General features: G+C 41.2%; 1 protein-coding gene across 4 annotated transcripts in view; it reads left to right on the top strand.

Annotated features, from left to right (window-relative positions):
* Positions 1–925: 925 nt before the first annotated feature.
* Positions 926–26,476, top strand: part of HDAC9 (histone deacetylase 9) — an 825,092-nt gene continuing 799,541 nt past the window's right edge. For 2 of the 4 annotated variants that reach the window (XM_028525366.2, XM_028525363.2), the window contains exon 1: positions 933–1,282. The gene's annotated coding sequence lies outside the window, so the exon portion shown is untranslated. Of the gene's footprint in view, positions 2,117–26,476 lie in introns of all 4 variants that reach the window. The other 2 variants (XM_036010543.1, XM_028525365.2) reach the window with 2 other exon arrangements.

Here is a 26,476-nt window from a genome sequence, read left to right as displayed (position 1 = left end):
TTAGTGATGCCAGTATAGACTAAGTTATAGCATTGTTTTTGGGTTTTTGTTTGCTTGCTTTTAAAGTCACAAAGTAGAAATAGTAACCACTGAAGGGGATCAGCTCATCAGTTCACAGATCTACCAACTCTGCCTCTCCAGCTAAAAGGGTTGGTTTCACAGCGGATGGGGCTCTCCTCTTGGCCTTCACACGAGACAAACCTAATTCTTGTTTCCAGTAGCAGTCACCATATTTCCTCGCGTTTCCTATTTGGTCCTTTATAAAAAAAACAAACAAACGCAGCACTTTTTAAAAATTCCCTTGAATGATTCTTGAAGCTCCCAGCGTATCTGAGGACCCTCCAGGTACGGACCTTTAACGCTCCCTTAGCCTCGCAAAAGAAGTGGCGGAGCTGCGCCCCGTGGGCGCTGCGTGGCGCGCACCTGAGCGGCCAGGCTCCCTGAGCAAAGGCGGGCGCCGCGACAGCCGGGCTTCTTCCCGCATCGCCCACGGTCAAGGCCGCCGCTGCCTAGGCGTCCCGCAGCAGGAGCGTGCGGGCCGGCCTCCTGGCCATCACCTTGCGCCTGGGGTGGGTGTGCTGCGCCTCAGAAATCCCAAGTCTCAGGTGGCCGGTCCTTCGCGTTGGAGGATCGTGGGTGCAGCCCCGAGCTCTCAACCGCTCCGCCCTAGGCGGCTCTCTAGGTCCTTCTGCCCGCTGTGCCTCCATCCCTAGTCTCGGCCGAGCGCCCAGGTGTCCCCAACCCTGGCCCGCACGGCCCGGGCCTGCAGGTCTCCAGCGCCCGGGCCCGCGTTCCCGCCGCGGGTCTGGCCTCGCTTCCCACCCGGCCCCGCCCAGCCTCCGCCGCGCCGGGGTTCCCAGCCCGGCCTCTCCGTCTCCCTCCCACCTCCGCCCCCCACCCTCCTCCCCAAGAGTTGCTATTTTTAGCAAATCCTCCGTGCGCCGCCACCGGTTCAGCTCGCAGCTCACAGTTCGCAGCCGCTCGCTGCCGCCCTCCCGAGCTCCAACCTCGGCGCGTCCCGAACACCGAGCGGGGCTCTCCGACCTGGCCCCCCGCTCCCGCCGCGCTCGCCGCCGTCTCCTCCTCCGGAGTCTGTCGCAGCTGCTAAGTCCCCGCTGGCGGAGCAGCGGCGGTCCCCGAGTCAACTTTCAGCCCCCCCTTGGTTTCTGCCTCGCCATTCTCATCTCCTCGAAAGATGGCTGTTTGGAGAAGGGGAAGAAGTTAGGGGGTCGCCGGCGCGGGGCGAAGGAGGGCGCGACAGCCTCAGCAGGAGCGGGCGGAGGTGAGTGGCACCACAGCCCGGTCCACGGCTCGCGAGCTGGGGAAGCTAGGAATTGGGGGCCAAGCGTTCTCTGGATCCGCCGCTGAATTCCCCGGCCGGGCTCCCCAGATTAACAGCATCCCAGTCCGGACCCCGATGCCCCTTGCCTTGCATCTTGCAACCCAGAGGTTTGGGGGGTTTAGGGAAACCTTTGTCAGAAGTTCGGTGCCAGGTGATCTTTTGGTGTAGACCCTAACATTTGCTAGGCAACCTAGGCGAGGGGTCGGTTGCCTGACCCGCCCCCCTCCCGGGGCGGTCCCCCTGCCTCCGGCCCCAGTTTATGTTGGAGCCCAGTTTTGGATGGAAAGTTGTACCGCCAACGTGTTGCTTGAGGAGCAATACTTAGTGGGGGTACCTTTGATGTATCCTGGGGGACTTCAGTTCCAAGTCTATACATCAGAACACTGGGTTTTAAGAAAGTTCCGGAGCCTGGAGGATGGGGGTGGTGGGCAAAGCCATTCCTTGGCTAGTGGAAGGAGAGTGATGAATCGTAAGCTTATTAATGTAAACTGGCGAATTAAACGCCACCCGAGACTGTCACTGTGGTGACTTGAGGGAGGAGAGGACGGGGGCGTTCCCTGAGCGCCGAGCGGGCAGCATTTGTTTGCCTTTGAAGCCTGCCTTCGCCCACTTGTCCGCAGCGAGAGGTGCTGCTGCCGGAGGCCTGTGCGTCCGCGGTGTGATCGAACGGGACCCAGCTGCTCTCCAGATCCCAGGCGCGGTTGTCGGGGAGAGGTGGCCTGCGGCGGGGAGCTGAGGACGCGGCTCCTGTGATATGGAACTGGAAAATCTCTAGTGAGTCTGCTATGCTCTAATTTCAGGAAGATCAGTCGCGTTTGTTTTCCCTGCCAGGGAGGCGTGTGTGATCGCTGGAAAGGAACTTTTAGATTAGGTAACTACAACATTTGAAATCTGAGAAATCTACGTATATCCCACTATACGAGTATATTGTGTGTGTATGTGTATACAAAATGTAGGAGTGGCATAAGAAAGGCTTAAAAAGTTTAACTGCAATCGGAAAAGAAAGTGAAGAGTTAATTTTTTTTTCTCTCCAAAGGGTATAACAGTGCTTATACAAAATACTCTTGGCGTGCTGAAATTTCTCATAAAGGAGAAGATTTAGGAACTATAGGTATTTGGAGTGCAATCGATATTTTCAAACCTCACAAGCAGTATTGAAATCTAGGAAAAAGGATAAGTATATAGAGAAGTTATATTAAAGTAATTTAAGTTATTTGGAAAGAAAAGCATTTGACATTTGAAAAGGTCCAAATGTTATTTTCTGATGCTTTAGAAATCTTTTTTAATCCTGTGATTAATAACAGCACAGAATATGTTGCAGTTAATAAATGAGGACAATTAAAATATCAGGCTTGGAAAAGGGTATCTTTTGAACTACTCTTTGGGACTGTGGATGTTTATTATGGAAATCGTTTTCTGACTGAACATTTCTTGTTTAATATATTTGCTTTTTACCACAGATCATTAGTCCTCCTTTTCCTTTTAAACCACTTTCCAGTTTGGACCAACTTAATTATCTAAACACCCAATCACTGACATGCCTTCTGGAAAGCATTTGCATTTAAAATGCTTAATAAGGATATTGTATTTCCAAAAGGACAAATAATTTAGTTAGTTGTAAAACTTTCTTGTAATTTATTTCCATCTATTTTGTTTGAATGAGACACATCTTGGGGAGAGAAGCAATTTCTTGGGATATGTCATTTTCTGGAAGAAGTGAGTGTTTGCCTGTGTGTCTCAGTCACAGACAGGTGCATGGAAGGTGCAACTCCTGAGTCTGGCCTTTGGTGTCAGGCTGCCAGCTGGAGGCAGAGACGCTTCCCCAGCTCCCCTCCTGAACGGATGGCCTTTGCTGCAGAGTGGGCACTAGTAGCTGCACAGGAGGCTGTGTGGAAGGAAGTTAAAAGTTGTAAGTGAAGTACCAGTTTGTGGCTAGAAGGGGAGGTGTTTTTGTTGTTGTTTTTGACTTTTGTCTCCCTGTTTCTTTCCCTCTGCAATTGAGCCTAGTGAGTGGGCCTTTATTATAAAGTAAGAACAAACATTGTTTGGCTAGAGAGTGTTTGGCATATTAAATGATCATCTTCTGTAAGAATAACAATGCCCTTCTGAAATTAAAAAGATAACTTCCTACGTTATCACAGACTTTTAGGATTGAGTGTTTTGTGGGCATCATTTTGTCTATTATGCCCAATATTATAGTAGAGAGTATCACTTTATGAAGTTATTACTACTATATATGTGTGGTTACTTTATATATATATTTGAGATATATTTGGAATATATTTGGATTTAAGGGGTTTTTCTTTATTTAATCTTTGTTGTATTTTTCTTGCATTACCATTTACTCCCCTTATACCCCCTCCCCCCACCAGTCACCACACTGTTGTCCGTGTTCATGAGTCTTTTTTCCTTTTTGTTCAATCCATCTATCCCGAACTCCCCACCCCTGACTAGCTGTCATCTGCTCTCCATCTATGAGTCTGTCTGTGATTTGCTTGTTAGTTGAGTTTGTTCATTAGTTTCCACATATGAGTGAGATCATATGGTATTTTCCTTTCTCTGACTGGCTTATTTCACTTAGCATAATGCTCTCCAGGACCATTCATGCTGTCACAAAGGGTAAAACCTGTGGCTGAGTAGTACGTGTAACTGTCCCATAGCTGTTTTATCCACTCATTTACTGATGGACACTTGGGTTGCTTCCATATCTTGGCGATTGTAAGTAATGTTGCAATGAACATAGAGGTACTTATGTTCTTTCAAATTAGTATTTTGAGTTCTTTCAAATATATTCCCAGAAGTGGGATCACTGGGTCAAAAGGCAGATCCATTTTAAATTTTTTGAGGTATCTCCATACTGCTTTCCACAGTGGCTGCACGAGTCTGCACTCCCACCAACAGTTCAGCAGGGTCCCCCTTTCTCCATATCCTCTCCAGCACTTATTGTTTGTTGATTTATTGCTGATAGCCATTCTGACAGGTGTGAGATGGCATCTCATTGTGGTTCTAATTTGCATTTCTCTGATGATTAAAGGTTTAAGGAGTTTTAAATCATAAAGCCAATTGACCATATAACTTGTTTAATTAACTAGTTTAGACGATACACATAATTCAGATTTGCATTAATATATGCATCTAAGGATGTTTTGTGGTTGTGTTGCTATCGTTTCTTTTTACTAGAATTACCTCTATTTTGAAGTTGTTTAAATATTACCGCACATTGTGCTGTACTTACACCCGTTGAGTGGGGAAGGTAGGTGATTCTTAAACAGAGATATGGAGCAATAGCTAACAAGGAGGGTCATTTGAGAAACATATGGACACCGTAAAATCCTTCTGTCTGTAGCATCTGTACCTTCTCATTAGTGAAATATTGTAGTTATGGACATTTTTGTGTTATTACATCCAAATGTGGCTTTTAATTTTTGCTTCAATGGATTTTTGTTTGTTTTAAAATGTAACTTATGTTAATGTTTAAGTTGGCAGAGGCTTTTATTGTTTGAAGCCCTTCCCTTTTAGTAAGGACATCGTACTTAATTTTTATTGCACACATCCACCTGATACCTACAGTTGTCTCCTAGCTTGTTATTGGAACTCTTACCTTTCATTTGAGAGCCAGATAGGAAAACATTGTGCTTACTTTCGGAAGGAGGCAGCAGGTACATTGATACATCCAAGGTCACACACTAGAGATTCAGTGTGAAGCTGAGGGTAACATCTATATTTCCTGTGTCCTATTCATCACCGCCAACTACTCTGGTGGCTGTATTATGACATTCTCATAAATTTATACAGTCCTAGGTTTTCAAAGCACTTAGCTTTGTAAATGTGCAGGTCAGCTTTCATATCAGGCCAGATAGTCGTAAGGGACTAAATCTTGCCTGTTGCCTGCCGACGGGGAAGAGCTGTGACTCCTGTAGCTAATGCTAAAACAAATACACACACCTCTGAGGGGTGTCCATTCCTCACACCTCCCTGTCCACACTGGCCCCACCTTATCAACTACATCCTGCCCTTTCATTGGACAGTGCTAAACTGATTTGAAGTTTATTAGCGCAGTTGTCAAGCTTGAGGATCATCAGGCTCACTGGTGAGATAACTCAGAACGTGATGTTTTAGAAAAGAGAATATTGACAGAGGACAGTGATGGACCGTCCACTCTAGAGCAAGCCAATATTGATTAGCGATCATGTTGTTCTGGGTGTCAGGATACCCACCATCTCTTACTAGCTCCGCTTTTCCAGCTGAATGTCTAGAAATCAAAGTGGACAGAGGGTTTGTGCAGTTATCTAGTCATTTCTGTCCATGGAGACCTGGCATCTGGATAAATCAGAGTTAAAAAAAAAGAAAAGAAAAAGGAGGGCAGTTCGTTCTTCTCTAGAGAAGATCCTCTTATGGCTTTCTCTTCATCCTCCACAATTCGTTCTCCTTCAGTTCTCCCCAGAATCTTTCAGGACGATTGCTCACGTGATTTGCGACAGCCAAGGTGACAGTCTTCCGATATTGTATTGTTAGATTCAAAAGTGGGATATATTATCCATCCTATCCAGAGTGCGGAAGAAAACATTGATATTTCATAGAAATATAGAATCTTATGGGAGAGCACATGCATTTGATGAAAGTACTTTTGGTATTTTTGAACAAGCAGGTGATACTAGGAACTCTCTCTTTTTTTTTTTTTTTTGCTCTTTTCCTTAAGTATATGGATTATAGGAGTATGGTTTGCTAGTTACTATCTGTTTAGAGCCCCAAAGAGAGAAAAACTCCTATTCTGTGTATTTTTTCTGTACCAGGGAGACTATAGCATACTGAGAGTGAGGCTGAGAAGAACTGAAGTTGCTGGAAATGGTACTTTCTTCCCGTTTCTCCAGAAGAAGCACGTGGATGTGGACTAGTCTGGTTGGAATGAAATAGTGATGAGGGGTATTTGAAGTGGCTACTGAAGGAAGGATAAGATTTGGATCACTCCAAATCACTCAAGAAATTTGGTAGCAGGTCATCGACGCTGACATTAATTAACTTAAGTGTTCAATAAATGTGTTCGAGGATATTGATGCTGTTTGTTTCTATTGTTTGGTAATACATTATTACAGATTTAGTTTCATTGCTCAGAAGTCCACACGTAGCTTGCTTGGGTCCTCTGCTCAGGGATCTCATGTGGTGTTGGTTAGGGCTGCAGTCTTTTCAGAGACTGAACTGGGGATAGATCTGCTTCCAAGCTCCCTTAGATTATTGGGAGAATTCATCTCCTTGCCGCTGTAGGACTGAGGTCTCTATTTTCTTCCTGGCTGTCACAGCTCTTAGAGGTGCCTGCTGTTTTTTGTCATGTGACTGCCCTCATAGGCACTCTTACAACATTTCACCTTACTCTTCAAAGCCAGCAAGGAAGAATCTCTTGTTCCAGGATAAAAAGACAGTCATCACTGTTTTATTCAAAGTAGACTAGTCCGCATCTACCTTCTTCTGTAACATGCAGGAGTGTTAGGGCGTCACTTTTGTCATATCACATAAACTAATTAAGGAAGTAACATCCATCACCTCTGCCACATTCTATTGGCTAGAAGCAAGTCACATGTTCCATCCACATTTAAGGGGAACGGACCATGCAAGGGCATGACTCATTGGAGGCCCCTCTAGGATATGTCTGCCACGTTGACTACCTCATATCTTAAATATTCAGCAGGTGTGGCTTAGAAGCCACTCAGTTGGAAACAATGCCCTCTCAACCACGCTGAAGAACCAATTTTGTGAGCTAGTGTGGCTGTCACTGTTGTCATGTCAGCTTCTGCAGTGGAAGGCGGGCTCTGTATCATAAGAGGATTCTCCATATATAAAGATGGGGCTCAATTGTTCTTGGCCAAAGAGAAAGACAAATGTCCACTGCTGAAGGAAAGGAGAAAAAACTGTGAGCACATGATTGATGGATGAAATGTTGACGTTTTTGACCAGGATTGGCGCGATGACCATTTAGAGGTGGGCTTGGATAGGAGAGTAGCGGGGGTCACACGACTCCTTAGAAAGAAACCTCTTCTAGGACTTCGGAGAATGGTGGTAGCGAGGCCCCATTTAGGAACGGTGGTGGTTAGAAAGGTGTGGAAGCATTTAAAAAGATGAATCACTAGCACATATGTTAGTCTAGGATTTGACGTAATTAGTTCCCTAATGTATTCCACATGCGAAAGGTTTTTAAGGAACTGGTGCCACCGATCCTTGCAGGGAACCAGCTCTGTGATTTGGAGGCCAGCAGCGTGGCCTGCCCTTATTTTACAAGAGTGAACAAGCCAGAGACCACCTCGGATCTGCTGTACGTCTGTGGTCCCACGACTGTGGGGTATTGTGTGGGGACATGGGGGTCTATGGAGCACAGCCTATTGCTCCAAGCACTTTATGGGAATGATTTTTTTTATCGAATCAGCATCTCATCTTTGGCAGCTGAGTTCAGATTTCCTAGTTCTGCCTCACCTCTCCACCCTCCCCCACGCCCAAGTAAATGGAAGCTTTGTAAGGTTAAATCACTTGCTAAGGGTCATTCAGCTAGGATATGAAATCTAGGTCTGATTTCAGAGCCCTTATTTAGTCTTGAAGTACACATCCCATACTCGTGAGCAGCAAGTGAAGTTTCCAGGGGAAGAGCTTTTCTTCTTCCTATTGAAGAGACTGTCAGCACTATAATTGCTCTTGGGTTCCTCCATTCATCATGGGAGAGCTGGATACTGGAAGATGAGGGCTACAGAGCCGAGTGAGAAAGTGTGCTGTATCGCGCCTTCTTTTATTTTCCCAGCAGGAAGTGCAGATTATAGGTCTCTTCCATCTAAAAGTAAGAATGTGGAGTGCTGTGTATTTCTATACTTATCATCTTGGCTACAATCAAAAGCACTGTCTCCTTTCTCTCCTATATGTAGATTTCCACTATTAAATTCAATCAGGAAACATTATGAATTCTCATTGCCTCTTTGGCCATTGGGTTCTTTCTATAGCTTTTTCAGTTTTTGATCTACTTGAAAAGTCTATTCAGACATTCCTCCTTTTTTCTTCTATTACTCGGTCCCCGTTTCTACTCTGTGGTGCCTCTGTATTCTATTCATAGATATTCTGCTTTTTTCCCTCTTCTGTTTTATGTATTAAATCCCTTCCTTAGGTGGATCTAGTTCCATTGATCGGAATTGTTGGCCCAGATCCCTCCGCTGCTCCACTGTGACATACAAGCTCCGTGCGGGCTCATCTGTATTCTGTGAATTTTACTGAGTTGCGCCCTGTGCCCCAGCACAGTTGAGGAAGACTAAGCTTTCCCTCGGTATTTGAGCCAAAACATAGACGTTTAAAACTGAGTACCCGAAAGCAGTGCTCTGATTGGATTGTGTTAGGTCAGGTGTAGACCTATGGACCACTCCACTGTGGCCAAGTGGACAGAGTGTTGTGATGGCCACACCTGAGCTCAGGTGTCTGCCCTTCTCTAGTGGGACTGTTCCCCCAGAGGGCACTTGTGGACCACCCTCCGCCTGACTACGGTCAACTATGGTAACCTAATCCAGAGCAAGATGTAACTCAGGAATTCTTGAAATAAACATATTTCTTCATACAGGTTTTAGATTTTCTAATTTAGCTTAAGCCAGATTTGACTCCAAAAGCCCAATCTCATCAGCATGGCACCCAGATTCTCTCCCAGACTAGACCTCGTCTGTCTTTGTGACTTTCACATTTTTAAATTCTTGACGCTCCCTGCTTTATGGCTTTAAGGATTTAAGCCCTAAGCTTGGAGCTAGCAAATGGCTTAGATTTTAGATAACAGGAACAACCAGCCTGACAGACTAAGTCACTACCAAAAAAAAAGTCAAGATGTATGTATAAACGTGTGTGAATGTATGTGTCTGTGGGTGTGTGCAGGTGTGTGTGTGTGTTTGGCAGGGAGGGAGGGAGCAAATAATAACAACATTTTAGCTTTTCAGTTCCTATATCTAGTCACTCTTGAAGTCATTCTACCACTGATTACTCTGGGATTATGTTATGTAAGCAATAAATTACCCACAAATTGAGTTTCTGCGTCTTGTAATTGAGGGCACTAAATAGCCCTGGTTTGTTTCAGCCTAGCGTGCTCAGTGCATTTTATGAACCTGCTACCTCCAGAAGCATTGGCGGCCATCTCTTCGCCAAAACCAGACTTCTGCTCCTCTGGCGTTCTATTTGGAAAGTGTGCCCATGAGGAGGCTGCACCTTCTCTGCTCTCCTTTTTGCTCTAGGTCCAACATACCTTCCTCCTCCTTTGTGATGCGTCCCCTGCTCTCTGCACGCGGCCATGGTCTGACTCTTCTCTTAAGTTCCCACAGTCATTTAAGACTATGGCAGTGGTTCACGGAGGCTTACAAATTGACGTTTGCTATTAATTGATTGCACCAATCCATAATAAAATGGCTACTGTATGATTAAGGCTTTTAAAGGAATTTGCACTTTATTACCCAGAACAACATCTTGATGCTTTTGACATAGAGTAGTATATTTGCTATATGGAGTGATTTGCATATGTATTTGTGGTTTCTTTCCAATGCCTCTATGGCCTAGTGGAGATCCATGGCCTCTCATGTTTACGTGGAAAGGAGGGCAGAGAAGGTTCAGCCTCCTAATGAGCAGTGCCTTCTCCAAGTAAAATGCCATAGGAAGAGTGGTCTGATTTTAGCTAAGATTACTCCTCTATACAGTATGAACCTAAGTTATTCTTACACATTTTACTTACGCTTGTAGGAACATAAAATAAATACAGATGGTTTAACTTGTATGTTTCACAAATTATAAAACCAAAACCAATGAACAAATATTAAATGTGAACAACAGAACTGATGAAATTAAAAGATTTATTTATGTGGCAAATGATATTCTACTGTTGAAATTATATCACCAGTGTAGGGTTTAATTGTATAAAGATGTAGCTTCAGATCTTGTTCTTATTTAATCTGTTTGTATGTTTTATATTAATAGAAATGCAGAAAGTATCCTTTTAAAAAGTAGATGAAAAGAAAACAATATTAACTTCAAGTCTTTGTCTGCTGGTTCTGTTTAATCAGACTTCATACATGATCCAAACTCTATCAGTAAATTATCTCCAAATGTCGGTTTTAGTGAGACATCCCCTGAGAACTCTATAACATCTCTTTGCTCTCTTAAAGATGTGATTAGCATTGTGAAGTTATTGAATTCTGAATCAAACATTTTAGCCATAATTGCAGGAATAGAGAACAGATTGTGTGGAAAGTACACAGAGATAGGATGCAGGCATCACTTTCAGATGATGATTTTAACCATGTAGTGCAGGTACCTTCAGATTGCCTGTGCCGCCCCGTGTTCTTTAATGCCTCATTCATCTTCGCCTCTTTTCGAACCAGCATTTAGTTAGTGAATTGTATGTGGTTGAGAATACCCACAGCAAATGCCAGAATGAAAATTTGGTGGCCATATTTAGTTTTAAGATGATTACTAAAAAATTAGAATACATTTATATTTATTTTACTTTTTCAGATTATCATCTTAATGCAAACTGAAAGTGGGGGAAAAAAGTCCACCTCAAACTCCTGGACTTCAGTATGAAGTACATATTCCCAAATATTAATTGCCACTTAAAACCTTTTACATCTAACTGTGTGGAATATGTCATGAATTGGGCCATAAGCCCTTCGATGGAAGAGAGGACTTGTGGACTGCTCTTTGCTTTCCTCTGCAGCAGTAAGTACACTTCAGACAGGTGCAGCCCAACAACAACTGTCAAGGTGTCGTTATTCCCTCCCGCGCTGAGAGCCCCTTGAGGGCAGGGACTACGTTGTTTTAATCTGGGGACTCCAAATTCCTAGCACAGCAACTCTTAGAGGAGAAATAATAAAGGTTCTGAAAGAAGGAAAATGGGTAAAATATAAGCTTTGCATGTGTGTGGGCATGTGTACGTGTCTTCTTTCAGATCTCGTCTTTCATGTACAAGACACTTCTACCAGTTGCACATATCCGTGCTGTCCGGTGGAATCTTCTGTCAGGTTGGAAATATTCTATATCTGTGTCCTTTAGCACCAGAGGCACTAGGCACATGTGACCGATGAGCATGTGTAGTATAGTCAGGCCAAGAGCCTGAATTTACTTTTATTTAATTTTAATTATAAAATAATGTCATATGCCTAGTAGGCAGCCACATCCAGACATAATGCCTCTATTCTCAGATTTCTTTGCCTGCATCTCCAACACTGCTTCGTTTTTGGGTTGTAATTGGAAGCTGTTACTGGACATTGTTATTGGATGGCTACAGTGGGTTATGTCATGTTATACACAGTGATATATTTCATCGAATTGGTGTCATTATTCTCCCATATGACGCACGACTTTGCATGTCATGTACTCACTCACTCACTCCACCATCTGACTTTTTAAAATCATTTCCTTATTATTCTAGAGGCCTCACACTGACCACTTTACCAGATACATTTTACATACATGTTTTTTAATAGCCCGGGTTTTTTTTCTGTTTCTTATCTTGTTTTAATCTTTTTCTTTCCCAATAAAACATTTAAACTTGGATTATCTATGTGGTCATTGTTGTCGTCGTCATATAAAATGGTGTTTATGCTCTGCTAGCCTGTATTTGATACACTAATGTCTGCTGATATTGTAAACCGATTTCAAATTTACTGTGTTCTCAAAAATGCCTTTGAATATTCTCTTTGATTCATTTTCTTTGCTTTTCTTGTCCTTTTAGTCTTTATTGCTACAGGAGAAGAATGAAGAAGAATCACATGCATTTAAACATATTGTAACCCAGTCCTTATAGAAGATAAGTTTCATAGAGTCAAAATACGTGAAATCAATACAATAGGATTTACCGTTTAGAAAGGCAAAAATTGCTTCCTATAAGTGGCCAAGTCTTTCATGCAACCTGTGGCAGTTCCATAGCAAGACTTAGATTAAAATCCATCATACATTTATTGAGTGCCAGTATTGGGTATATCACATATATTGTCTCATTTCTTTCAAGAATGCTGAATCCTACCAATATGTAATGGTTACAGAGACAAAATATTCAAATAAATTGAAATGAACTCTGCTGACAAGCAGAAACACTTCAGCATTTTCCACTCCTTCTCTACTGCTGAGGATTTAATACTCGTCTTAAATGGCAGAATTTGAAAGCACAGGCTTCAGCACAGAGACTTGCCTTTCAGTCTAGTATAATAGTCTCCAAACTTGAGCCTGCAGAATTTCTCTGCAGGGCTATCCGCACAAAAGACTGTAAACTTCTTTACAGCTGAGTTAACTCCTTTTCCGAGGCACTTTTGTCATTACTAGGTTTTTATGTTGAGACCTACTTTTCCCTCACTACCCAAAAGATGCAACTCCTCTGTATTCCCTTATTTCCACTTTCATTCCAGCACAGGACTACTCATTGGGAGAACTTGTAGTTATGCTTTTTAATAGGTTTCACAAAATAGGAGAAAAACTCAGTAGCAATATATAGAATTTTGCACTCATAAATACCCAGTTGTGCTTCGGTCTCGTGATTGCTTTCATCTACCTCTTAATGGTGAGAGGCTACTGCCATTTTGTTATCTTTCTTTAACTTTCCCAAGAAACATCCTCCTAAAAATCCCTAATGATGAGTGTTAATGCATTATGTTCATTGCAGGCAGGTTCAGGGAGCAAAGAAGGGAAGTTTTTTTTGTGACTCGTGCTATAAATATATTTTTAAAGCTCCTACTTATCTGTTTGACCCAATTTTTAAAAGTTACCTACATTAAATAAATATTTCATGAGTGTAGCATTGTAGTGAAACAATAGCTGTTTGCTTTTATCTATAAAGTTCCGCAAAAGCCATTGCCAAACCTTGTGAGCTAACTTGTTTACTAATAAGAACACCCTTTTGGAGTCACTTACTACTTTTCCTCTATAAAAACAAATTTAATAAATTCAGCTTGTTATGCTTTTGAACGTATAATGCCAAGACTACTCAAGCCAAATGGGAAAGTGTAGGCCAAATGGAATGGGATTTCAGAATAATGGCTACAGTTTTAACTCTCCTAGAATAGCAAATCTGAAATGTTCTTGTGTGAATTTCTGATTTTCAAGTACCTATTAAAAACACATTAAGACTTATTTCATACCCTCTTCTGTTTTTCTTAACATATCTTATGATCCCCATATTATATTATTATTTTTGCATGAACATCAATTTATCTTTTAAAGAAATATTTGTAATAAAAACAAATCTTTTGTATTTACAGTAGTCCCTTCTTATCTGTGGGGGATACATTCCAAGACCCCTAGTGGATGCTTGAAACTACCAATGGTACCAAACCCTGCATATACTATGTTTTCCTATACATGCATACTTGGTATAGAGTTTAATATAGAAATTAGGGACAGTATGAGATTAACAATCATAATTAGTAATAGAATTATTATAACAATATACTGTAATAAAAGCTATGTGAATATGGTCTCTCTCAAAATAGCTTTGTATTGTACTCACCCTTCTTGTGACGATGAGATGTTAAAGTAGCTTAAGATTAAGTCAAGAAGTTTCACCTTTTCATTTAAAGCAGTGATTTTTCAATTGGTGTGCTGCAAGAATTTTTAAAGCGTGTAGTACCTGACTGTTTAGTCAGGGGCACTGGCCTCTTTTCCCTTGGACTGTCAAATTAAAACATGACAATAGCCAACACAACAGTGTGGATGAATCAAAACTATACCTATTAATTTCATCAGATTGGTTGTCAGGTTGGCAAAAAATATAATAAAAAGAATATATTTTTTGGTCTGTACAGAATTATTATAATTAGTTCATGCGTGCCATGAGATGAAAAAGGTTGAAAATCCCTGAATTAAAGGAAGTACTTTATGGCTTTTCTTTGTCATCTGAATGGCCAGCATAACTACTCTTGAGCTTTGGGGCCATTATTGAGTAGAATAAGGGTTGCCTGTACACAAGCACCGTGATGCTTTGACAGTCCAAACGATGACCAAGATGGCTACTAAGTAATTAACTGGTGGTTAGTATGTACAGTGTGGATACACTGGACAAAGAGTGACTCATGTCCCAGATGGGAAGGAACAGAATGGCCCAAGATTTCATCATGCTACTTAGAACAGCCTGCAATTTAAAACTTAGACATTGTTTATTTCTGGAATTTTTCCATTCAATATTTTTGGACTATGGTGGACCATGGGTGACTGGAACCACAGAAAGTGAAACCGTGGGTAAGGGGGCACCACTGTACTCACGTAGTTCAGTGCTTTTCATACCGTTTCCATTTGGTATCCTCTTCCTTCTTCCTGAAGCACTTCCTTGAACATTTCTGGCGGCAGAAGCCTGCTGGTGTTGGACACTTTTGGCTCTTGTATGTCTGAAAACATTTTTATTTTACTTTCATTTAATAAGATTTTTGTTGGGTATGGAATTCTAGGTTGACAGTCTTTTTCTTTTAATACTTTGAAGATGTTGCTGGGCTATTTTCTCACTTGAATTGTTTTTTTATGGGAAATATGTTATTTTAATTTTTGTTCCTGTTTCTGTATAAAATATCCTTAAAGGCATTCCCCTTTTCACTGGTTGTGAACAGTTTGATTATGATGTGTCTTGCTATAGCGATCTTAATTTTTCTTGTGTTTTGAGTTTACTAACTTCTTGGACCACTGGGTTTATAATTTCCATCAAATTTGAAAAAAAATTTTAGGCATTATTTCTTCAAATTATTTTGGTTTTCCTCCCTTCACTCCTCTATTTCATGGTCTCCAATCACTATTGTATGAGGTTCACTGATGAGCTGGTTATTTATGTTTTTTTCCCTCTGTGTGTTTCATTTTGGGTAGTTTCTGTGGTTGTGTCGAGTTCACTACCCCTAATCACGCTTGGCCTATGTTTTATCTCATACATTATAGTTGTCATGTCATGTAGTTCAACGTGGGTGTTTTAAAACCTTTTATGTAAATTGATAGTAACTGTTCTAATGATCTTGTCTGCAAATTCTAACATCTATTTTAGTTCTTGGTCAATTTTGTTTGCTTGATTTTTCTCCTTGTTATGGGTTAAATTTTCCTACTTCTTTGTGTGCCTGATCATTTTTGATGGATGCCAGACATTGTGAATTTTACCTTGTAGGGTATTGGGTATTTTTATATCCCTATAAATCTTTTTGATCCTTTTTTTTTTTTTAAAAAAAATGGGATGCAGCCAGATACTTGGAAACAGTTTGATCCTTTCAGATCTTATTTGTAAGATTAGTTTCTGAGTACTCTACTCAAAACCCCATGAATTATACATCTTCCACTTTGCCGGGTGGGAACAGGCACAGTTCTCAGCCCCGTGTGAGTGCAAGGTATGGTTCCCTCTAATCCTTTCAGGCGGTTCCTTTCCTGGTGGCTGTTCTTTGCTCACACACGTGTGCTGAGCCCTACCCAGCTGACTACCTCAGGGGTATTTTTAAGTCTCTGGATATCTTTTTTGTGCAGTCCTCCTCCATCTGGTACTCTGTCCTGAGATTCTACCTGCTTTGATCTCCCTGGCTTTTCAGATACACCTCTGCAGTTCAGGGGTCGTGCTGGGGCCTGCCAGGGATTTTCTCTCCTGGGGCTGTGCTCTGGAAACTGGCACAGTCATAGGGCCCGTGTCATCAGTTTTCCACTTCTTAGGGTTTTCCTTATGTTTCCCATTTCTCAAGGATTATTGCTTGGTGTCCAGGGCCTTGAAAACTGAAGTTTCATATATTTTGTACAGCACTTTCATTTTTTTTTTTTTTAGGCAGGAGGGAAAATCTCATCCCTGTTACTCTCTATCTTATTGGCCAAGATAATTTTGGAAACTATGTATGTACATGTTTAATACTCAGTGTAACATAGTTCATTGTGATAGTCTTCCTATTTTTCAGTAGTTTCCAAACTTTCTGTAGTGAATACTTTGCACTATAAATTTATTTTCAAAAATTAGTTTTTAATTATATTCAGCCACATCCTATACTATGCTTGGTGAATTTAATCTTCACTTTTGTGAATTGCTAAGGCCAGATTTATATTCTCTTGTAAAACTGAACCAAAATATAAGGTTAGCAATTCAAAACCATTTTTTAAGGTAAGCCATCCAGATTTAAGGAGTTAAATTTGTTAAACATAGCATACATACTTCCAAGTGGAGAAAGACTCTGCTATAGTGAAGTGCTGTGTTCTTATTAGCTTGTTTCTCAGAAGGACTGAAGCCAAGTAGCTTTGAAATAATATACTTTTAGATAGATTTTTTAAAAGCTATTAATTTATTGTCTTGTAAGTTGTATTACTTTTTTTGGAGTTTCTTAAATATATTTTTAGAAGTTTCTGTATTTCATGGGTAGATCTTTAGAATGCTCATATATCAAGAAGTAGTGAACTATGCACTGGTAAAATATTTTAGTTTCTCTAGTATTTGAATGATAAATATAGCCCTGTGAGCTAATATGAAAATAAAATGTCAAAATTCAGGAGCACATCTTGCTATAGTACACATGTCGTGTTGCTTCAAGAGTTTTCTGGCAGTAAGGGCACAATTGACTGTTAATTTAAAAGAATCCTTGAGGTGGTATAGTTCCATATGCTGCAGGAATATGTCAATGATTTTTTTTATTTTATAATTTGAGTTTTTAATGCAGTCTTTTGAAAGCTAGTTGTTAAGCATGGCAAGAAGGCTAGAGTTGCTTTAGAATTCTTAGGGAAATAATTTTGTGAGAACAAATTAAAATTAACTTTAACTCTCTTCAGCACTGTCATAAATACTAGCATGCCGAAGCCAAAATTGCAGCACTATTACATTGCTATGTTTCCAATACTGAAGCATAAAGATTAGGCCAGATTTATATTCTCTTGTAAAACTGAACCAAAATATAAATTATTTGTAGCATGTTAAGAACAGACTCTTAAAAAATTGAACACCACTCTGGTGGAAACTTCTGGTTGTCTCTTGATAACCCTTTTCTCCATTACCCTTAGACAGAGATCCTCTAAATGTTCACTGCGGACAGACCCCTGCAGAATACAGGTGACATTTCTCAGCCTCCCGTGAAGTAGGCATTATGCCATGTGACCCAGTTCTGGCCATAGGATACAAGCAGAAGTGATTTGTGCAACTTCCCAATGGGCCGTTAAGGACAGGGCATGGTGTGGGGATGGGGTGGACTCCAGAGGCTGGAACAAGACATTGACAAAAGCCCTGGGGTGATGATGACTTCTTGAAGCAGAGCTGCTGTTACAGCTTGGGGTTTTTCATGTGAACCAGTGAGAAACTTTTATCTTGTCTAAGCCACTATTATATGGGGCTGTCACACAGGCAAAGCTATGCACACTGTTCCCACCAGTTTTGTTTATAAGATATGTTAGTAGCTGCTTTTTATATCTGTAGGCTTGAAAAGACAAAGTGATCACGCATCATAGATACCTACACTTCTTTAAAGAACCTGTTTTTTTTGTTTTTGTTTTAAATTGAACCAGCCCATCATTATCAGCTGAAGAGGACAACACAGTTAATCCCATCTGGCTCTTCTCTGAGAAACTTAGTTTTGAGGCACATGATCCCTATTCTGACTTTTGAAGAAACCAAGGTTTGGCGAAAGAGAGAAAGCTAAATGATTCATCTTTCTCCTTTGCCTCCAGTCACCCAATACTTTTTCAGTTGTCCCGTACTTTGTGTTTCATGGTTCTCAAACCCCAAAGTCCACTTTTCAGTTCCCAGTGAGAAGAGGCTCTCTGTGCCATCTCACCCTGCCAACTGCCTGCTCTTCTGGAAACTGTCGCCTCTGTGGGATGTCACTCCCTGGCCGTTGGGCCCCTGCTCCCTCTGTGGCCCCCTTCCGGGACCTCCTCCCCTCCATCTCTCTGTGAGCATACTCTCCTCCTTGGCTCACTGTTTCTTTTCCTTTGTACTGGGGAGATCCCAAGTTGACAGCTTGTAGGCATGGTTTGTTGCTATTGCACAGAATTTAAAGAAAAATGGAATTAATGGGCCATATTTAAAAATCAGGATATTTAACACGCAATTCAGGTTTTGGCTTTTTGTTGACCGAGGAGATCTGACAACGCCACACCTGCATTCTCAGCATTAGGTGGTTGGAGCTGAGTTATTGTTGCTTCCTGTAGATGGGGCATGTTCTTTCTTCTTTGCGATGGTCCCCATCACGCTCTATTGCTTGCTTGCTTATTTATTTATTTACTTACCTGATCACTTAGGCATTTAAGTTTATGATACTCATATTATTAGCCAATTGAAGTGTAATTAATCTTTTCTCAAAGTGATTTCCCTTGTCTTCCCTTTTCATTTCTGATTTCTCCTCCCCATCCCTACCCCCACTACCCTAATTAGCCTATCTTGTTGTCTCACCCAGCTTGCTTGAGTGGAATCTTCACTGAGTTTTGTCTCTCGTATTCTCCATCCTCGCCACTTCTAGAGTGGCCTTCCTAAAATTAAAATGTTCCTTGGACTCTATCTGGCCTGAAGAAATCGAATCGCTCCCCAGCCTGTAGATGACTTCAGACTCCTGGGCACTGGTGTCCATGTAGGATGGATGGGGCAGCCGCTTTGGAGAACAGTTAGGGCAGCACACCTAGGTTGCGGGTTTGATCCCTGGTTGCGTCATGTACAGGGGGAAGCTGACTGCTGTTTCTCTCTCACATGGATGTTTCTGTCTTTCTCTTTCTCCCTGCCCTCTCTCTGAAATCAATAAGCATATCCTCTGGTGAAGATAAAAAAAAAAGAAAAAGCAATGCTGTGTAATTTTAGATGGCTTTATTAAAATACAACCTGACCTCTCTCTGCCTTTCTCTCTCTCACCCCCTTCCTCAACACACACACACCCTTTAGAACGCTATTTCAAAAAGAGTACAATAAAAAAATGAGAATTTTCGCTTTTCTCACAACTCATGCACCTGAGGAAGGTGTTACATTTCAGGCCTAAAGTGGGTATTAAAATGGCACTTTCCCCAACAGATTTTTAAAGTGTTTTCTGTACTTTTCAAAACAGTCTTTCCTCTTCATGGCAGAGAAGTCATGAGTTAAAATTCACAAACTAATTTTATCTCCCAGTTTGGATCTTTTCACTGTGCAGAGGCAAATAGGGGCTAGTTAATGTTTCTTCTTTGAAAAATGCGATTATACTTAATTATTTATGTCATCCCTCACGTTTTTTTTTTACCTTTGGTTGTTAAACCTAGAATTTTCTTACCTGTCCTGAGGTGTCTCGTTTAGGATCCCACAGCCAGACCCCGAGACCAAGGTTCGAGGGCAGGTAGCTCATTTAGGAGGCAGAGAACCCATGAGCAGGAGGAGTATGGAAGGCAGTCAGTAAAGGGTAAGCCAGTTACCATTTGGGGCAATGGAAACTTAATTCTTCAGGGGCTGTAGAAGGCAGGTCTCAGAGTCGTCTCCCTGAGAAGCGAGGGAGCTGGAGTGTTATACCAGAGAGCCATTGGTGCTCAGCCGAGGGCTGTGCAGGCCCAGAGAAAAATCCCCAGGCAACACAACAGAAGTCCGGGCAGTGGGCAGCCTGTGGGCATGCGTTCGAGTTCCAGCGGTCCAGCACGTGGGCAGGCATCGACCGCTACGTTATCACTGGAGATGGTGCACCTTGGTGGAAGGAGTGTTGACGTGTGAACAATGTTGGGATTTCAGTTAGCCCTACTCAGTCATTTACTCAGCCTACAGAGAAGTATCCACTGCGTGCTGAATACTGTGCTAGGTGACGATGGGCTAAACCTATTTGCTTGTTGAGGCACTCAGCTTTTTAAATGAAGCTCAGGTTCTTCATTTATAAAGATAACTTATTTTTCTCCTTTCAAAGTTGAGACTTAAAAGACGTGGTGTTTCCAAAAATACTTTGAAGTGTTTAAAACAGTATTTCAAATTTATTATTATGGTACTTACCCAATCTTGCCCTAAGAAAGCAGTAGAAATGTGGTTGGGCCATAAACTTGTCTCTTATCAAGGATATGTTAGCCACTCAGCAGCTGTTTTTATTCAGCCTTTGTGACTCTGGCCTCTGTGCGGTTTGTACAAGACAGCAAATTTATAAGTCCTGTGCAAGGAGTAGGGTTCCATGGGGACGGTTATGTTTAGCCAGTTGGCAGGGAAGGGGTCCCAGGGAAAGTGGGTAAAAGGAGCCCCACAGTAATGTGGGAATTAGCCATGTGGAAACAGGGAAATTTATGGAGGAGTGGTGCATTCCAGGAGAGCTTTTGTTGAGCCCAAGAGGCGGAGCAGGTCAGCATGCACTCGATGCCCAGGGTAAGCTTTGAATGCGTGGGTTGACCAGGACAGGGTGACATTCTGTCTCTATTGCTAACTAGCTATGAAGTGTCTGACTAGTTACTCCAGTTTTCCTGGCCTTTCTTACTTTATAATTCAGGGATTCTAGTACTACCTGTACTGTAAGACTGTTATGAGGTTATAGTCTAAGAATAAATGAGATACATTCTATCAGGCAGCTAGAATACAGATAATTCTTAGTAGCCTCATTTGTAGCTTCTGGTATCACGGTAATTTCAGAATCCAAGTCATATTGCCCGAAGATGTATCCAGCCTCGCACCACGTGAGGTTTCCCGAAGTATATGGCACATTAATCTCACAACATCTGTAAGAAAAAAGTATTATGACATTAAGAGAATTTGAGAAACCCTGTGTACCATAGATGGTCTTTATGGAGAGACCTATTAAGATATTAATAGTACCGAGGTGTCTGAGGAAACTTTTTTGACTTTAATACTGAGTTTTAAATTTCCTTAATCACCAGTTTCTCCCTCCCACCCCACAATGTAATAAGGATTCACATTGGCTACTTCTTGGGACATAGTAATTTGAAGAGTCTCATGAATTGCATCAAGCAAGTTACCAATACTTACACATCCACATTAACATTGTCTACCAGAGTAATCACCTGAAGGACTTGTGTGTGATCCTCAGTAATTTGGCCTTTGGCCAAAATATTTTTAAAGATCTTTTCTTCAGCTACACCTCTGAGCCAGTTTATGTCAGTCCCCTACGTTCATCGTTACACGACCTTTTACATATTTCACTTCTGGTTTTCTACCAAATTGTATCACTTGCCCTGTGATTCTTTCTGGGTCTCAGGTCTGTTCAGAATGATGGTTTTCTTGGCCTCGCTTGAGATAATTTAAAGAACACTCCCCAGACAATTCTGAAAGTCGACTTCCAAAAATGCTTGGAGTAATGCCATTGTCATTAAACGAAGCGGATAACTTTCAAGGTGAATGGTTTTCAAAGGGATGGCAGCTACTTGGATGCATATTCCTTCTGCAGATTAGATAGTCTGTCATTTTACGTTTGCATAAGGAGTGCTGCATTCCTACTATGTCCTTGTCCCTGTGATAAATACCGCTTATATGGGGCAGATGTTCATAGCCTGGTAGTGAAGGAATAAATGTTCAAAAGCAATCATGATAGAAGGGATAAATACAGTCATAGAAGGATCAGAGAGGTATGTAGGTATGGAGGATGGGTCTGTGTTGGGGGTCAATAAATGCTTCCCAACAGCAGCAGTCCTTACAATGCACTGCCCTGTGAACAATAGAGAAGGTCTGTTCCAGGCTGAGCGAGATGAATGGGAGGAGGCACAGAGATGAAAGTGAAGGAGGGCGGGGGAGCTGCAACCACCTGAGTGCAGGGAGACTGTAGGCTCCTCCTAGGAAAGTGGGAGGTGGCGAGGCTGGGAAGCCAGGTGCAGTACTGGCCACAAGGGCTGTGTAAGTGCTGAGGGAGAGAGCCTGGAGTTTATCTTTAGGTGGGAGAGCACCACTGATAGATTATGAAACAGAGGTGGCTATTGTTGTGATTTTAAGAAGATTGTTTTGGGAACAGTTGTTTTGGAGTAGGAAGGGACAGGAGGCATGGAGCTCAGGAGACCACCTACTGCAGGGGTCCAGGCAAGAGTGAGTCTAAACCAGGGTAGTAGGAGGGATGATGGGGAGGAGGGAACAGCTCTGAAGGATATTTAGAAGATGAGAAGGTAGTTGTACTTGTTAAATTTAAGTGCTTATTGGTTATCCATTTGTACTGTCATTGATTCCTAGAGTGTCTACTCTGTGCTAGGGAATGTGCTAGACTCCAAGGATATGGCAAGACAAGAGTCACAATGTCCCATGTGCCTGTGAAGCTTACAGCTTAGTGGGAGAGGCAAGCATAAACAAATAATGACCAAAATAACTACTTAATTACTAAGTAAATAAAAAGGGGACCTAACACATAAAGCAGTTTGCACTCCGCTCTAGAGCTTAGCAGAACAGCCTGGTCTGCTACATGATAGACTTTTGGAGGTAATTGGTGAAGAGTTGCTAATGCAGCTGTGAGCGAGATGGTCTAGACTGGGTTTGCAAAACAAGAGCAGGAACAGAACTGAGGTTAGAATAGTATGAACTTTCGAAGGGGAATGGTGGATGAATAAAACCCTAGGACAAATCTGGAATAGAATGGCAGAGTAGTTGAAAGGCGTGCGAAAAGGGTTGGGAAAGGGTCAGAAAAGACAGGCGTATAAAAGTTCTGACTTCAGCCCTGCAAGTCCATGTTGGGTCCAGCAACAGCAGAGAGTAGAGTGAGGTAGGTGTACAAGGCAGTGGTTTGCTGGAGCAGGTTTACACTGACTTGTGAGACCCAGATTACAAGCTGGCTAGTAAACATAGCCATAATTGAAAGTTAAATTATTTTGTATTGCGAAGGAAATCCTCACCAAAACAAAAAGGTAGCCTACTGACAGGGAAGATATTTGCAAGTGATATACCCAGGAAGGGGTTAATACCCAAACACATAAAGAACTCATATAACTCAATGTCGTGAAAGAGAAAGGTAGAAATAAATGTTGGGGAAAGGTGACAGAGAAGTGTGAGGAAATAAGAATGCAGACCATGGTGGGAAAATTCACCTCGAACACAGGGAGCACCCCGTTCCTGTAAGGATGAGAAAGGATGGTCAATTTAACTGCATGTACACTGAAGTCATTTGCATCAGTGAACTGTAATTTAAGAAATGGGCAGGGTGAATTCCAGAAAATAAATCAAGAAAGATATCTGTTAATTTATGAATAAATTGTAGAGTAAGAGGTGAATACTGTGATTGACCAGGGCAAGTTTTCATGATGATTTAATCTCTGAAAGATTATATAGTATTTTCAGTCTCTTTTTCTACACGGAGATATTTTTGAATAACAAAGAACATTTAAAGGCATTGCATGCATTTAAATATTAAGTGTTTCTTTTGCCTGATAAATTTCTGTGGACACAGGTTAAGTTTCTACAGGGTGATCAGAAATAGGGTATGATTTGAGGTTGACTAAAAAGCATTCACTGCATGCATGGATAGTTTGAACACAAGGTAAAATGTTATCCAGACTGCTGAAGAAAACAAGTCTTATTTTGGAACATGACTTTCTTCAGCATTATAATTTATGACTTTTCACTTGGATTCTTGCTTTTAACACACTCATATTTATATATATGCTTCAATCAAAGAAATGCATAACATTTTGCTTACACTATCTCAGTTCTATTAGTTTTCTGCTCTTGAAATTTACAATTCTTATTTTTCTCTCCATTGAAATATAGTAACATAAAGAACTATTTCATATCTTCATGGTACTTTTTACATTTCAAGTCTTTTCAGGTCTATTTCTTCAAAAGACATTAAATAATTATCCTAAATATTCAGAAGTACTAGTACTGATTATGCTAAACATGGGTATTGGTATTAAATAGTACATGCAGCTGGCCCTTATAGCTATTATTTTTTGACATTATGGTTACCTCACCTATCTGGCTGAGAGTCTCAAGGTCTTAGCGTTGACTTTTGGAAGAATAATCCCTCACTCTGTGCTGGTGTTGTTAAGATTTATAACGGTGAGTTAGAGCTGTGGCCCTGCTCAGGCAGCTAGTCCTTATGTTTGCTGATTGATTCATGGTGGACAGATGCTATTGCAGGTCTAAATGTCATGTTCATGTTCAAGGTAGAAATAAAGGGTGGGAGGCAGGGAAGGGACGGTGCCAGGTGTGTGTGTCTAGTTTAAAAAGCTGTAGAAATTCTTCCTCAGCAGAGTTCTGCTTAGACCTCATTGGCCACCTGTGGGTACAGAGAGTCTGGAAAGTGAGTATTTAGCTTCCCAATATCTATGGGGGGAGATAGCAAAGGGGATGTTGGTGGGGAATGGCTCTGGTGAGTCAATTAGCAGCATTTGCCACAGGTGAGGATCTCAAGTCCTGTTTAGCGCTAACCTTTGCATTTCTGTAACATCAATGTAAGGCTCTCTTACCTGAAAAGCAACCTTTCTCGTGTCCCTACCCGCAGGCCTAGGAGAAACTTGGTTGGCTCCCCTCTAGACTTGACTTTTCTTTTAACTGGTATGTGAAGCCATGAGACAGTCCCTTCTGGAGGTGGAGGGACAGTCTTGAATACCAGTCTAGGTAGAGCTCTCTAGGAATTAAGACACAAAACCATGAAATTGAAGGAAACCACTGTCAACAGCATCCCAATACCAAGCATGCCCCCTGGGAAAAGATCGGCAAGGAAGAAAGTAACTTGAGAGTCTGCCAGATACGACTCATCCTATCCCAATGATGTAAACAAGTTTAGCTGCATGTTTTACTGGTGGTTTTCTGGTTGGTGTGGGACCATGTTATAAGACTCCTTGTTTGTGATCTGTTAGTTTCTTGCTTTGATGCTAAAAAAATCTATTAGAAAAGAGTAAAATTTACGCAAACTGTGGGTACTGGACCACTTGGGAGCACTGAGAATGGATCTGAAGTGACTATATTCCTAAAATTCATATCCAGATTATCGAGATCTTGCACTATCACACCTGCAAAAATAACATGTTTCTGACCCTCAAGGCAGAGAATGATGCTTTGTTTTGAATTTATGAGAATAATTTTAAGTGACAAAAAATCTGCAGTGCATGCAAATGAAAAGCCAATTACAAATTATTTATAAAATTAAATTCCCTAATGAAGGTATAATGAGATATATTATTTCAGAGATCATATTGTATTCCAGCATTGAGCTAAGCAATTCAGATATGTTATTTTATATCCTCATAGTAGTTAGTATTATTTTCCCCTTTTAAAGAACCTGATGCTCACAGAGGTTAAGTTACTTGTCCAAGGTTTCAATGCCCGTAATTCCTAGCAGCTGTGATTTGAAATCAGGCAGTCCGCCATACCTGCCAGGTGTGGGCCTGTGCTTTTAATAATAAAAACAATTAAGCACTATGCCAAATATTTTATATCCTTTTCATCTATTATGCATTAAAATCCTAGGCTTTGGTACTATTCTCATTATCCCTGGTTTATGGCGGAGGACACCAAGCATTAGAAAGAGATACAGTAGCTGTTTTAATTTTTTAACGGAGTTCAAAGCATGACTTCTAACTTGGGCGCTCTTACGTGACTCCATGTGGACCCTAACCACTCCACTGCACTGTTTGTGTAAGTAGACACACGTTTCACTTGTGTCTCTATAGTTTTCTATACAATGCAACATTTATTTCTAAAGAGAAAATTTCATCCACATTGTAAAATTTCAGAAAAACCTTCTCATGTTTCTCAATGGTTTCACACTGAGATGACGTTTCTCTGCTCAGATCAGATTTGGCAGCCATTTTTCTTGTGCGTGTTAATAAAAATCCGCTCTGGATTGCGTGGTGGCCAGAGAGAGCTTTGATTAGTTTCTTAGGTGACTGAGTGAATTTTTCTTTATCAAATGTAACTTAATTATATTGGAAAAAATTCCAGGCTGAGAAAAGCTGACATCACAATTCAACAGTGGTGAACGATTATGCCCGACTGGAAAAATTCTGTTTTATGTTAACTGCTGATGTTTTATGATAAGGGGAAAGTGATCATTTTTATTCTTCAAATGCCACCTGGCTTAAAGGATACTAATAGAAAGTAATATATACTTCTTTATTCTGTGAATTGTGATTGGAAAGAAAATGTGATTGCCATCGAGTCTCAAAGAAATCTACATTACAGAAATATTCACATGAAATTATAGTTGATTCTAGACCGCTGGTGCTCATTCAAATGTATATAAAATTTAAAAAAATTGTTACATAAAAAGTCAAATCTGTATTATTCCAGGCACATTTCACCACGTAAGTCCC

The sequence above is a fragment of the Phyllostomus discolor genome, chromosome 10 (assembly GCF_004126475.2).
Source record: "Phyllostomus discolor isolate MPI-MPIP mPhyDis1 chromosome 10, mPhyDis1.pri.v3, whole genome shotgun sequence".
In the NCBI taxonomy this organism is placed as follows: domain Eukaryota; kingdom Metazoa; phylum Chordata; class Mammalia; order Chiroptera; family Phyllostomidae; genus Phyllostomus; species Phyllostomus discolor.
This window is presented reverse-complemented; position numbering and strand designations above follow the sequence as displayed.